Source organism: Schistocerca cancellata, chromosome 8 (assembly GCF_023864275.1).
Source record: "Schistocerca cancellata isolate TAMUIC-IGC-003103 chromosome 8, iqSchCanc2.1, whole genome shotgun sequence".
Classification (NCBI taxonomy): Eukaryota; Metazoa; Arthropoda; class Insecta; order Orthoptera; family Acrididae; genus Schistocerca; species Schistocerca cancellata.
This window is the reverse complement of record NC_064633.1, coordinates 354,588,077-354,602,626: the sequence shown is the minus strand read 5'-3', so window position 1 is coordinate 354,602,626 and position 14,550 is coordinate 354,588,077.

Sequence of the window (14,550 nt, the reverse complement as noted above, 5' to 3'; positions counted from 1 at the left end):
TCCACCTAATTTTCAACATTCACCTGTTGACCATATCCCAAATACTTCGATTCTCTAAATGTCCCTCTTTTTCCACAGGCCATGCTTCACTACCATACAGTGCTGTGCTCCGAACGTACGTTCTCACAAATTTCTTCGTCAAATTAAGGCCTATGTTACATACTAGTAGACTTCTCTTGGTCACTAATGCCGTTTTTACTAGTACAAGTCTGCTTTTGATGTTCTTCTTGCTACGCCATCTCCTTCGTGATCATCAATCCTGATGTTAAGTTTCTCGCTCTTCTTATTTCCGCTATTTCAAATTACCTTCTTCGATTTCTTCTCAGTCCATGTTCTGTACGTATTTGACTGCTCACTCCATTCAGCAGATCCTGTAATTTTCCTTCAGTTTCACTCAGTATAGCAATGTCATCAGCGAATCGTATTATTGATATCCTTTCACCTTGAATTCTAATTCCACTCCGGAACCTTTCTTTTACTTTCCTCCTTGCTTCTTCGATGTATAGATTGAACAGTAGGGGCAAAAGAATACATCCCTGCCTTACACCCTTTTTAACCCGACCACTTCCTTCTTGGTCTTACATTCTTATTACTCTCTCTTGGCTCTTGTGTATGATGAATATTATCTGTCTCTCCCTATAGTTTACCCCTACTTTCCTCAGAATTCCTAACATCTTGCTTGATTTGATACTGTCGAACGCTTTCGTTACATCTCGTTACAAAAGATATTAAAGTGCCTTCCCCTCCACTCGCAATCGTAATCTCCAATCTTAAAACCACACATCACTTCCTTCCCCGTTCATCTTCTCAATGATTTGATGTTGCCTTCCGCAAATTGCTCTCCAGTGTTACCCCCGTCTCAGAGCACCACTTACAGTCACCATGGCCGGCCGCGGTGGTCTAGCGGTTCTGCCGCTGCAGTCCGGAACCGCGGGACTGCTACGGTCGCAGTTTCGAATCCTGCCTCGGGCATGGGTGTGTGTGATGTCCTTAGGTTAGTTAGGTTTAAGTAGTGCTAAGTTCTAGGGGACTTATGACCTAAGATGTTGAGTCCCATAGTGCTAAGAGCCATTTGCCATACAGTCAACGTCCTCACTTGCTTGCTGGACATATCCCAATCCCTGTCTTTCACTCCACTTCCTACATTGTACGGCTTCCTCTGATATCATGGAGGTTATTCCTGGTAGATTTAATATGTGTTCTGTCAACACGATTCTTCTTTATATGAAGACGGTATCTTTTTTCGGAAATGCCCGAAAGAAAAGATACAATCGGTGACCATGCAGCTCTCTTAGAATGAAATGATAATTAAATGAAAACTCTGATCTGTCGACAGGCGTTGATATACATCAACGGGAGGATTGAAAACGTGTGCGCTGACCGGGATTCGAACCTAGTATCTCCTGCTTACATGGCAGACGCTCTATCAATCTGAGCCACCGAGGGCAGGAAGTATAGTACGACTGTAGGGGTTTATCCCTTGCACACTCCCTGTGAAACCCACATTCCAAACTTAATGTCCACACACTACATTCGTAGTGCCCCTGCCCATTACACTCATTACTCGCGGCAGACAATCTTACCGAGTCCCGTAAGAGTTCGGGCAACGCGTGTGAATCCCGCACAGACGAAGAAGGTCAATAGGCGGTTAGTCTTAACTATATGAAGATGGTGTCTGTTCTTTCGGACTAACCAGCCATTGACCTCCTTCTGTGCGGGCTCCACACGCATTGCCCCAACTCTTACGGGATTCGGTAAGATTGTCTGCAGCGAGTAATGAGTGTAATGGACAGGGGCACTGCGAATGAAGTGTGTGGACATAAAGTTGGTAATGTGGGTCTCACGGGGAGAGTGCAAGGGATAAATCCCTGCAGTCACACTATCCTCTGTGCCCTCGCTAGCTCAGCTGGATAGAGCGTCTGCCATGTATACAGGAGATCCCGGGTTCGAGTTCCGGTCGGGGAACATATTTTCGACCGTCCCCGTTGATGTGTATCAACGCCTGTCGACAGCTTAGGTTCTTGATGTAATTATCATTTCAAACGATTCTCCTTACTGTCAATGTTTTCCGCACGTTCCTCCATTCATCATTTCTTCAGAAAAACTCCTCATATCTTATTTTATCAGACCACATAATTTTCAACATCCTTGTATAGCACCTCTTGTCGAACGGTTCGATTCCGTTCAAAATGGTTCAAAGGGCTCTGAGCACTATGGGAATTAACAGCTGAGGTCATCAGTCCCCTAGAACTTAGAACTACTTGAACCTAACTAACCCAAGGACATCACACACATCCATGCCCGAGGCAGGATTCGAACCTGCGACCGTAGCGGTCGCGCGGTTCCAGACTGAAACGCCTAGAACCGCTCGGCCATACGGCCGGCTTCGATTCTGTTCTTTTCCATTTTTCCCATGGTAAATGTTTCACTTTGAGACTGTGCTATATCGTCCAGCTCGTCCATGTCGGAATATTTGTTAAATTTTCTAAAAGTTTATTGCTTAGCGTTACCGTAGTGTATGCGTTATACAGGGTCCAGTAACATTAACGTGACCACCGTCTATGTTCGTTGTCAACGTGCAATAACCACTCATAGGCGGTAAGGAGGCAAGTGGCTGCACTACCAGTAGATTGGCCGGCCGCGGTGGCCGTGCGGTTCTAGGTGCTTCAGTCCGGAACCGCAGGACTGATACGGTCGCCGGTTCGAATCCTGCCTTGGGTATGGATGTGTGTGATGTCCTTAGGTTAGTTAGGTTTAAGTACTTCTAAGTTCTAGGGGACTGATGACCTAAGATGTTAAGTCCCATAGTGCTCAGAGCCATTTGCACCATTTTTTAACCAGTAGATTGTATACAAAGTATGTTGTGGGATTGCGGGAGGGGGAAACGCGAATAACAGTGCAGTCGTTGTCGTTATGCGGAAACGGAGCCATTTATCTGATGCCCACAACAGCACGACCAATGGCTTTTGCGACAAGAGTGCAAGCATTTCGAAAACGGAAAAGTTTATAAACCGTTCACATGCCAGCGTGTTTAAAGTACGCCGTGCATGGCAAACTAGCTCTACCCAAAACCCGAGGTAATTTTAGTGCACCACAGGCCATAAATGACATATTTATGTGATTCCATCTTTTGAAGGATGCACGTCTATCGAGAAGAAGTCAAACGGAAACCTATTGAATATATTCGTCCCTGTAACAGCGCAAATGTTTAGATGACTTATGTAGCTAGTTGTATAGGGGCCTGAAGATCGTAGCAACGAGACACCGAAACTGGTAAGTAAATAAAATTATTGAATAATATTACGGCTGTTGGTCTGTCTTCTTGATAAAAATGACAGGGGTGAATGACGGTTACGGATATTGTAGCTGCGAAGAGACGTGCAAGTGTAAGCAATTGACCACAACTTTGAACTAAGGGGCTTCCGACAGCGTCTCCTCAACGAGCGTTCAGCGGAAGTTGCTGCGTTCGTGCCTCCGCAGCAGGCGGCTGGTACGTGCACCCAAGTCAACTGCTGTTCATCGGCGACGAAAGATGTAATTTTCACGTCAGCTGGATGTCGACTGAGCAACGACAGGTGGTTCTAAGCACGTTTGTGCTCCACAGGGCAGCTGGGCTTTGGTGCATACGGCCCTACAACAATCGTCGGAAGGATCTAGGCCGGAGGAAGGACTGTTCTGGTCTGGGGAACGTTTTCGTGGCATTCCCTGAGTGATCTCGTCATTCTGCAAGGCACAATGGATCAACAGAGGTCCAGCCCTTCATGTTTTTTCTCAGCAGTATGACATCTACTTGCAACATCTCAGAAAGCTTGCGGTGGACATGCGTGATTCGAAGAGCACCAAGATGAGTTTGCCGTACTCCCCTGGCCACCAAGCTCTTCGGATTCATGCCCTTCCTTTGGTCCCACCTCGGACGGGCTGTTCGTGCCACGTATCCTCAACAGCGAAACCTAGCGCAGCTAGCCATGGCACTGGTCGGCATGGCTCCATGTCCCTGTCGATACCTTCCAGAACCTCACTGACTCAGTTCCTGCACGTCCACCCTGAAAAGGGTTATTCAGCCATTAATGTGACTGGGCCATGTATTACTGCCGCTACCGCTGGTTTAGCCATGTCCAGCAGGCATAAGTAATCTTTTGCCACTGAAATGCATTTTCAGTTTCGATTGTTGTTCTGATTCGTGTGCGCCCTTCGCATAGCACAGTAACAGTTAAGAGTCTATCGTTGTTGGTCGGCCGCGCATGTGTGTTCAGAAGTAACAGCGTAACGGTATCTATTACTTGTGAGGTCAGATGAAAAGAAAACTACCCTGGCAGCGTAAGCTGCTTTTAATTTACCTGTTAATAGGGGGGGGGGGGGCGGCGGGCACATAAATGAACTATCCTGATAGGGTAACCCAATTGTAAGCTACCTGTCATTTGGAAAAGGTTTGCACAACGGAATTTTCAAAAGAACAGATGCTTCGTATGTACGAGTAAGTATGGCTGGTGGTCCTGGTTAATCCATAATTATCCAAGTAACACCAAAAGGAATTCATTTGTTGCACTTTCATCTTACAAGAATATGCATCGAACGAGAAAGATGTACATATCGAATTTTAGCTTTCAGAGCTAATAAGATGCTGATTTTAGCAAAAAAAAAATTAAAATAATAATAATAATATTATTATAATAATAATAATTTGTAATAATAATAATTAATGTTTGAAACTTCCTGGCAGATTAAAACTGTGTGCCCGACCGAGACTCGAACTCGGGACCTTTGCCTTTCGCGGGCAAGTGCTCTACCAACTGAGCTACCGAAGTACGACTCACGCCCGGTACTCACAGCTTTACTTCTGCCAGTACCTCGCCTCCTACCTTCCAAACTTTACAGAAGCTCTCCTGCGAACCTTGCAGAACTAGCACTCCTGAAAGAAAGGATATTGCGGAGACATGGCTTAGCCACAGCCTGGGGGATGTTTCCAGAATGAAATTTTCACTCTGCAGCGGAGTGTGCGCTGATATGAAACTTCCTGGCAGATTAAAACTGTGTGCCCGACCGAGACTCGAACTCGGGACCTTTGCCTTTCGCGGGCAAGTGCTCTACCAACTGAGCTACCGAAGCACGACCCACGCCCGGTACTCACAGCTATACTTCTGCCAGTACCTCGCCTCCTACCTTCCAAATTTACAGAAGCTCTCCTGCGAACCTTGCAGAACTAGCACTCCTGAAAGAAAGGATATTGCGGAGACATGGCTTAGCCACAGCCTGGGGGATGTTTCCAGAATGAAATTTTCACTCTGCAGCGGAGTGTGCGCTGATATGAAACTTCCTGGCAGATTAAAACTGTGTGCCCGACCGAGACTCGAACTCGGGACCTTTGCCTTTCGCGGGCAAGTGCTCTACCAACTGAGCTACCGAAGCACGACTCACGCCCGGTACTCACAGCTTTACTTCTGCCAGTACCTCGCCTCCTACCTTCCAAACTTTACAGAAGCTCTCCTGCGAACCTTGCAGAACTAGCACTCCTGAAAGAAAGGATATTGCGGAGACATGGCTTAGCCACAGCCTGGGGGATGTTTCCAGAATGAAATTTTCACTCTGCAGCGGAGTGTGCGCTGATATGAAACTTCCTGGCAGATTAAAACTGTGTGCCCGACCGAGACTCGAACTCGGGACCTTTGCCTTTCGCGGGCAAGTGCTCTACCAACTGAGCTACCGAAGCACGACTCACGCCCGGTACTCACAGCTTTACTTCTGCCAGTACCTCGCCTCCTACCTTCCACTTGCCCGCGAAAGGCAAAGGTCCCGCGTTCGAGTCTCGGTCGGGCACACAGTTTTAATCTGCCAGGAAGTTTCATATCAGCGCACACTCCGCTGCAGAGTGAAAATTTCATTCTGGAAACATCCCCCAGGCTGTGGCTAAGCCATGTCTCCGCAATATCCTTTCTTTCAGGAGTTCTAGTTCTGCAAGGTTCGCAGGAGAGCTTCTGTAAAGTTTGGAAGGTAGGAGGCGAGGTACTGGCAGAAGTAAAGCTGTGAGTACCGGGCGTGAGTCGTGCTTCGGTAGCTCAGTTGGTAGAGCACTTGCCCGCGAAAGGCAAAGGTCCCGAGTTCGAGTCTCGGTCGGGCACACAGTTTTAATCTGCCAGGAAGTTTCATATCAGCGCACACTCCGCTACAGAGTGAAAATTTCATTCTGGAAACGTCCCCCAGGCTGTGGCTAAGCCATGTCTCCGCAATATCCTTTCTTTCAGGAGTGCTAGTTCTGCAAGGTTCGCAGGAGAGCTTCTGTAAAGTTTGGAAGGTAGGAGGCGAGGTACTGGCAGAAGTAAAGCTGTGAGTACCGGGCGTGAGTCGTGCTTCGGTAGCTCAGTTGGTAGAGCACTTGCCCGCGAAAGGCAAAGGTCCCGAGTTCGAGTCTCGGTCGGGCACACAGTTTTAATCTGCCAGGAAGTTTCATATCAGCGCACACTCCGCTGCAGAGTGAAAATTTCATTCTGGAAACATCCCCCAGGCTGTGGCTAAGCCATGTCTCCGCAATATCCTTTCTTTCAGGAGTGCTAGTTCTGCAAGGTTCGCAGGAGAGCTTCTGTAAAGTTTGGAAGGTAGGAGGCGAGGTACTGGCAGAAGTAAAGCTGTGAGTACCGGGCGTGAGTCGTACTTCGGTAGCTCAGTTGGTAGAGCACTTGCCCGCGAAAGGCAAAGGTCCCGAGTTCGAGTCACGGTCGGGCACACAGTTTCAATCTGCCAGGAAGTTTCATATCAGCGCACACTCCGCTGCAGAGTGAAAATTTCATTCTATAATTATTGTTTGTTTGGTTGGGTAAGTAATTGAGAGATTAAAATTTACGCCGTGAATTTATCGAGCTTCGCACATCCGAAGATGTACGGAACGTAGCGAGGCCTCATTATATATTTCTTGTAGACAAAGTCTAATATCTGACCTGAGCTTCAATCATGAAAATGGAGTGACTAAAACTACTAAAACAAAGAAAAGCATACGATTAAATAAAACATATATTCATTTTAACATATACATTACGATATAACTGACACTTATGTAAAATTATATGGAAATAATTGCAGATCATTCACAAATGAGAGCGACTTATTAATTCTGCACCTCTTTCCTGCTAATAAACATCAATATGGCTAACTGTGGAGCCGCACAAAATATTAAGTCCTTCCAGGACAACGAATGACATGAGAGTGTATTGGTGCCCACTGGCTGTGACAAGAGAGCAGTGTTAATTGCTTTATTTTGCATTCTCTTGTCTTAAAAAATCGATACATATAATCTAAGTTAACTGAATTAAATATTGTCTGTGCTCGAGTGCAAATGGTTCCTTAAATGATGAAGCATTAAATTGCGTCAGTCACTCACAAGGTACTGGGAAATATCGCATAAAACAGGCATTACTGCCTGAGTTTCGACCGAATCAACTTTAAATGACGTGATAGAAATAAACGTTTTACCCATGATACAAGGAGAGGTGCTATTCAGACAGCACATTAATTAATGCTTGCCCTGGGCAAGGTAACGAGCGAGAGGTGGTAACACCAAATACACTCAAATAAGAATCAACTAGCAAATGGCAAAAGGTTTGAAATAAAAAAATGTAAGAATAATGACTACGGCATCAAGGAAACTCTGACGTTATAGTGACGTTCCTATAGAGCAGATGATACGAGTTACTGTTAAATACAAACACGGAAGCGAGAACGCTTAACCAGTCTTCACAACACCATACTCGATTCCTAGAAGAACTTCTTGTCTCTGTAATTATGACTTCCCACTGAAAAGAGGTCCACCATAATCCACGTTCAGCCAATGAAAGCTCGTGGCCGTTCGTTAGCCTTTCAGAGAATGGGAAATTTTCCACCCGAATCCCACTCTATCCTTCTATATCCGTGAGAAAAATCCACGCCATTATATTACCCGCCAATCAGAACTCTAGGATCGTTGTTAGCCTATGAGACAAGAGCAGACGGTAGCACCCTCTTCGTTTGCGAGTTTCTTTTTTTATCTTGATGAGGGTAATATTATCACGAGAAAGAGCGTGCGTTTACAGGGTACACAGGAAATTGCTGCGGCTGACGTCACATACTCGACCGCAGGGGTCACCCTCGTCCATTAAGGGAGGATGTAATGGATTTTAGTCCAAACAATTGATTTTTCAAAAATATTATTTTCTTGATCTACACAATTTAATCTATGTTGTGTGTGAATTTTATCGTGATAGCAGCTTTAGAAATGTCTTTAAACTGTTGTACTGATTGCACTGGCGACCACTCCCACTTTTGACGACATTTGGGAAACTGCTAGCTTCAGAGGAATTTTTGCCAGTGTGATATCATTGGCTGACATCTATATCTCTGGCTCACATCTACGTCTTTGCCTGAAAACTTTATTGCATGCGGTTTATCTACGTTTTGATAATACTAACACATATTAGTAGGTGGAAGGTTGAAATCGCAGACCATTATGTGGAAGTCAAGATTGGTGCATAATGGGTGGTGGTAAAACTGTGTTTAGGAAACGGAGGTTTAATGGAAATCGGTTTACCAGCAAAAAAGAGGAAGCAGCTCGAAATGGAGAACATAATCTCTCAACTTCAGCATCGAAACCTGGGACAGGAGAAATGTATAGGTGCGTAAATAATGTTGATATGGTTTCCACTGGATTCAGACTTTTTGATTTAGGGTTTCCCTGCCAGGCTATGCAGTTCTCATGTTCATGTGTTAGCTGTAAAAATACGGAACGCATGATTGTTACTGAAGAAAGAAGAGTGGGAATAGCGTGTGATTTTAAGTTAGTTTGTAATTCGTGTGGCTATGAATTTTTGTTTTCCTCCTCCAAGAAAATTGTCACTGGTACCTATGAAAGCAATTTTAGGTTAGCATATGCTCTGAAGTGCCTTGAACAGGGCAGGGAACGAGGTAATGTATGGTGTGGTTTCCTGAACATGCCTCCACCTTGCGAATGGTTTGAAAAAAAGAAATAAAGAAATGTCTGATGTCGTATGCGATACTGCCAATGTTTCTATGAAGAAAGCAGGGGAGGAGTTGGTGGAAATAAACCAAAGAGAAATAGATCCTGGGGTAGATACTCATGACAGTGAATCTCCTACAAATGTTACTAGCCTGTGTATGTGTGTCTGTAGACGAGACTTCGATGAAAGGGGGTCACACATCTCAGCATGGAATTGCATTTGTTATTGGTATTGTCCAGTGGCGGACTCAGAAAACCTCATGGAGGAGGTGCTAAAGATATCCAGAGCCACCTTTACTTGACTGCAATAAAAAATAATATAGTCACCTGCAAATATTAACAAAGTTTTATTTAAACTGATTATACACATATACAAGACAATGACGCGGACACGCTTGCTACATGGGAAAGTACAACTATTCGATAACTCGATTCAGTCGAGTCGACTGACGAAAGAAACGAACGAATAGCGTGCAGGCTGACTGGCGGGGGTGGTAATGTGGTCGACTCCGCAAGGGGCTGGGGGGGGGGGGGGGGGGGGGAGCGCCCCGCGCGCAACCCATATGTATCCGCCGCTGGTATAGACTCGGATAAAGTTTTAGATGTAGAAATTATACCTAATACTGCCACCACTGTGCAACAAGGAAAATGTCCAACAATGAAGACAGTGAGAAACTGAGGCAAGGAAAGCATGCAGTGGCATGCTCTAAAAATTATAGTGGCTCAAGTGAGGGCATGAAGGCTGCTGCAGTCCTGAGGATGTTCTCTAGAGGACCAGTATAGTGTTAGATGTACTAAATACCTTGGTGATGGGGACTCCTCTTCGTTCAAACATGTAACGGATAAAAATCCGTATAATACACAATACAAAAGTTGGAATGCTTGGCCACATTCAAAAGAGGATTGATGCAGGCTTCATCGCTTTCTGTAAGAGAAGAAAGGTGAAGTACTTGAAGATGGGAAACCGCTAGGAGGAAAAGGCAGGCTTACTTTGAAAGAAATTGATTCTCTCCAGCTATTTTATGGGAGAGCTATCAGGAAAAACACACAGAATTTAGAGGCAATGAGGCGTGCTGTGTGGGCAATTTTTTTTCACAACTATCCACTGACCAAACTCCAACGCACAGTCTGTGTCCTAAAGACGATTGGTGTAAGTTCAGCAACAGAAATGAGATGTATTCGCACAAAGACTCATTGCCAGGACCTGCTATGAATGCAGTTAAGCCCACATGCAGGTTTCTTGCAAACCCTGATTTATTGAGGAAGTGTCTTCACGGAAAGACACAAAATGCAGACGAAAGCCTCAATAATTTTGAGTAAGTGCTCAAAAATGACAATCTGTGGACTTGAAGTACTCAAAATAGGTGTCTATGATGCACATTATTACAGATCCTGGTGTGTTTACAACAAAAGCATTTTACACCATCGACGAAAGCAGAGTCAAGAAAGCTAACATACCAGTGTCCTACCTGCAAATACTGGCCAGGCAGATTCGAAGAGGAGAGAAGAGAAACCTGGAAGGTGAGGAGTACCAGTACGGAGAATTATAAAATTGAGGTACATGTAGAAGTACGAGAAGGAAATCTTTGAACCTCATTTCCGTGTTCTACAGTTTTTACGTTATTAGAAGCCTTTTCTCAAAAAGTATGTGCGCTAACGCTATGAAATTTTCAGCAACTGTTTGCAACGTATTGCTGTCTCACTGGAACTAAAAAATACGAGATCCTGCAATTACATTCTGATTTTTATATGATTCTGGACGTGCAAAATCAAAAACTCTGTTAGTGATACAATTTGTATCATAAATTAATGACTGTAATTCGATGGTCTTATCGTCTTCAGGACACTACAATAAAATTTTCAGCTTAATTGCATGATTAGAAATTGAGTTACGGCTTTTTATAAAAACGACAATAAAAATTAAAAATTCAAATTTCTGGCAAAATATTATTCCTGAATATTTTATTATATTTTTGCATTGAAGCAAGATTTGTACATTAATAAATATGGCTGTAATGATTTTTTAAAAAATATTTACCGTTACATCTCCCCTTAAGAAGCTGAGATAACTTATATGTGCTTAGGTTTACAATGAAATAACTGGCTGAAATGAATCTTAAACGACGGTGTATCAATTCAAGGGGATCTCTCACTCAAAGTTCAATAGTGAGACATATTACTGCGTCCTCCTAAGTTCAGTTTATTAATTTATCTGTATAATATTGTAGGACTGAAATGCCACGTTAACTGGCTTGGGAAAGAGTATGGAATGAGGGGTCGTGTCATGAAAACCAGAAGAATACGGAGATACACCTCCTTCCGAGAGTTTTATCACCCTTGCAAACGCGTAGTTAGTGGCAAAGCAATTAAAAAGTCAGGTACGTAGAAAGACATGAGAGGAATCTGACGGAGTCCTCTCACCAGATTAACTTGAATTATTATCGACGCATTCTAATGGTCTCCAACGTTCAGTGTTGCATTGTGGAACACAGGACGCGAATGTAACATTTCTGTAATAAATCGTACGTTCTGCCACCCGCCACACCTGTTTTCAATTTAACCTGTCATAGCCCACTTCCTAAAGTTATCAGCAAAAGGAATCGTATGGTGGGTTCAAAATGGCTCTGAGCACTATGGGACTAAACTTCTGAGGTCATCAGTCCCCTAGAACTTAGAACTACTTAAACCTAACTAAGCTAAGGACATCACACACATCCATGCCCGAGGCAGGATTCGAACCTGCGACCGTAGCGGTCGCGCGGTTCCAGACTGTAGCGCCTAGAACCGCTCGACCACTCCGGCCGGCTCGTATGGTGGGACTGCGTGAGAATGACATCGGTTTCAATCGGACGAGGAGGTGCAAGAATGGGTAAGATTGCAGATCCGTCGGCGGTCGACCACGTCCTACGAAACAGGAATTGATCGTCTCGTCTCGCAGTAGGATAAACGTGTGGCGATTTCATGGTCCTGTCGTGATAATGATGTTCGGTTTTCGTTTGGCTACCCCTTAAGATTTCTTTCCAAGGTAGCAGAATTCTTTCCCTTCGACGACCTCGTGATCCCCAGTCTGTATGTTAAGTTTATCGCTAATCACATATGCTATTCCTCATTGCTTTCGTCGTTCTTTGGTTTACTCTCAGTCCATAATGTATTGATTAACCTACTATTTTAATTCATCAATCCTTGCAATTCATTCTCACTTTGACTAAGCATAGCAATTAACATAATTTCATCTCAGTCTTGAACATGTCTAGCGTTACTACAGCGATGTATAGACTGAATAGCAGCACTTCGGCGTAGTCTTACATTATTTTTCCTTCTCGATTCATATATATATATATATATATATATATATATATATATATATATATATATATATATATATATATATATATATTGTGTATTAGTCGTGTCTCCCTTTAGCTTAGGCTTATTTTACACAGATCTGCGAACATGTTTCACCATTCTACAACATCGAACGCCATTTCAACGTTGACATATACTATGAACTATCTTGATTTTATTAGCTATTGCTGTTATTATCCACCTCAACGTCTGAACTGCCTCCGAGGTGTTATTATCCTACCGAAACTCAAACTAGTCGTCATCTAAGGAATCCTCAATTTTCTTATCCATTGTTCTGTATATTATTCTTGTTACCAACTAGAATGAATGAGGTGTTAAGCTGATGCTGCTGGAGTCCTCCGACGTACATTCCCTCTCCGACTTCAGCATTGTGTGTACGTCATTTTCTGAAAGTCTGACGGAATGTCTTCAGCCTACGACTTGCATATTAAATAAACACACTTGGAAAAAAAATCATACTGTACATATGACATGCCGCACATCATAAGACAATTGTAAGAAAGATCCGTAAAATCTGCTTTTGGATAGGATGCGCCTTAAGTGACCACATCTTTTTCTTCTTTTCTCTCCTGAGATATTTCGCTGAAATTCAGTATCATCAGTGGGATTTTTTATTTTCGTTGTGTTATGTCTGTTATTCTTTCGCAGTTTGTCGTCTGTAACTATAGAGAATTCTGTAAGAAGTGACAGAGTGGATGTTTAAAAGAGCTTTTCACAGTGAAGATAGTGGGGGAAACTTTTGACAGTAGGTGAAGAAATTTTGCATACACAAACACAAGCACATACAGACAGTGAATCTCTCACACGGAATCAAATAATGTTAACCTTCTAAGTAGGCTGTTTAGGTTTTTATGTTGGTAACGCCATGTAGCCCTCTGTATGAAAATCACTGGCTGTGCTGTGTGCAGTCTGTGGCTGGTTTGCGTTGTTGTTTGCTATCGTAGTGTTGGGCAGCTGGATGTGAACAACGCTTACCGTTGCGCAGTTGGAGGTGAACCGCCAGCAGCAGTGCTGGATGTGGGGAGAGAGATGGCGGAGTTTTGAGAGCGGATGATCTGGACGTGTGTCCATCAGAGACAGTAAATTTGTAAGACTGGATGTCATGAAGTTATATATATATATATATAATGACTTTTAAACACTATTAAGGTAAATACATTGTTTGTTCTCTATCAAAATCTTTCATTTGCTAAGTATGCCTAACAGTAGTTAGTGCCTTCAGTAGTTAGAATCTTTTATTTAACTGGCAGTATTGGCGCTCGCTGTATTTAAGTAGTTCGAGTAACGAAGATTTTTGTGAGGTAAGTGATTCATGAACGATGTAGGTTATTGTTAGTCAGGGCCATTCTTTTGTAGGGATTATTGAAAGTCAGATAGCGTTGCGCTAAAAATATTGTGTCCATTTAGTGTTGATCAGAATAAGTAAAGAGCGAAATGTCTGAGTACGTTTAGTTCTGCTCAGATTTTTGAAAATCAAATAATGTAAGAGGTTTATCAGCACAGTCATTCATAAATTTTCCAAACAGTGCGTTTCACCCTCAATGGTCTACCGTTACCAGTCGTAAATTTCCGATGAGTATAATTTCTGTATGAATTTATCTGAGGTTCCAGGTGACAAACCGTGAAAAAAAAGAAAAACAGATATGACGCAAAATACAGAGAGCCACAAAAACTACAGCATATGTTAACAAAGTGCATATATCTGGTTTTAAAATTTGTGACTACTTTTCTTACAAACTGAAACTGTAAATATGCAAATAGTTAAGAGCAATTTCTCTGTTGTTTAATGAAAGAAAATAAAGATCATTGATGATACTCTAACGTCGGCGTTAGATGTATGTGTAGAAACGTAGAAAAAAATTTTAGTTGCTCAAGATAGAACCTATCCAAAAATAAATTCATTTACAAACAAACACGGACACAAGCGAGAACTTCAACATCAAAATGAAAATAACAAACTTGTTAAGTTGGCAACATTACGCACATGAAAACTCACAGAAACACGTTTTGCCACGTGAATGTTCATAAAGACTAGTGCAGCTATATTTCGATGTATTTTACGGAAAATAAATGTCTTCTGCTGCAAATCAACATGACATTATGCCAAAACCATTAGTGCCATTAGCAGTAACGTGCAGTAACACATCCAGATATTAGCAGAAACTGGAAACACTGTAAATAAAAGTCACACGTCAATATCTGTAGTA